Below are 1144 nucleotides of genomic sequence, written 5' to 3'. Positions count from 1 at the left end.
AAGTACTTAAAAACATAGTTTTTTCTTTTTCTTTTTCTTTTTATTTTTTGAGATGGAGTCTGGCTCTGTCACTCAGGCTGGAGTGCAGTGGTGCTATTGCAGCTCACTGCAACTTCTACCTTCCAGGTTCAAGCAATTCTCTTGCCTCAATCTCCCGAGTAGCTGGGATTATAGGCACCCACCAGCACGCTCAGCTGATTTTTGTATTTTTAGTGGAGATGGGGTTTCACCATGTTGGCCAGGCTGGTCCCGAACTCCTGACGTCCGGTGATCCACCCAACCGGGACTCCCAAAGTGCTGGGATTACAGGTGTGAGCCACCATGCCCGGCCAGTTTTTTCTACAAAATGTTTTATTCTACAATATGTTAAGGGAATAAAGGGTGCTAGTTGATTAAAAAAAAAATTGGCTGAGTAAAGGTTAATTTAAAAGTTAACTTATCATACATGGTTTCTACATTACTATATCCCTCTCATACCTTTCTAACAGCAAAGGTGATAAAGAATATAATTTACAGATCCATAGTGTTTGTTAAAGCCCCATGAGGTTATTTTTTTCTCTTTGCCAAAAAAAAAAAAAAAAAAAAGAGAAAGAGAGAGAAAGAGGAAGCATGAGAAAAGAAACATAAGCAGGAATGGTATCGCTTCTCGGCCTTTTGGCTAAGATCAAGTGTAGCAGGAATGGTTAAGTTTCAACCTTACTTAAACCAAGTTCAGCCTGCTTATTCCAATGAACTTGGCATGTGTACCAAGTCAGATTGAAGACTTACATTAGAGGATATCAGGTTTACCAGCTACTAGAATTTACCAATTGGGACACTGCTAAATATGGCACTAAATGTAGCTAATTAATGCAGCTTTCACTGTAAAAGAATACTTCCCTTTTATTCTTTCCTTTGTTCTTTTGTTTTCATCTATTCTTTTCTTTCTCTTTCTCTCTGGTTTTTTAAACCAGAGAAGGAGTAGAGAGTAGAGCAGTCATTCCCAACCCTGCAGTTGCCAACAAGAATGAATACACATTTTAAAGGGCAATATACAAAACAATGCGCTATCTCATAAACAAGTTAGAGCAATTAAAATAATACTATTTTGGCCGGGCGCAGTGGCTCATGCCTGTAATCTTAGCACTTTGGGAGGCCGAGGCAG

At 39.1% G+C, this 1144-nt stretch overlaps 1 pseudogene; it reads left to right on the top strand.

Moving 5' to 3' along the window:
- Positions 1-638: 638 nt before the first annotated feature.
- Positions 639-766, top strand: LOC129480020 (uncharacterized; annotated as a pseudogene).
- Positions 767-1144: the final 378 nt, after the last annotated feature.

Source organism: Symphalangus syndactylus, chromosome 3 (assembly GCF_028878055.3).
Source record: "Symphalangus syndactylus isolate Jambi chromosome 3, NHGRI_mSymSyn1-v2.1_pri, whole genome shotgun sequence".
NCBI lineage: Eukaryota > Metazoa > Chordata > Mammalia > Primates > Hylobatidae > Symphalangus > Symphalangus syndactylus.
Note: the sequence above shows the minus strand (reverse complement) of the source record. Positions and strands in the feature narration are given on the sequence as shown.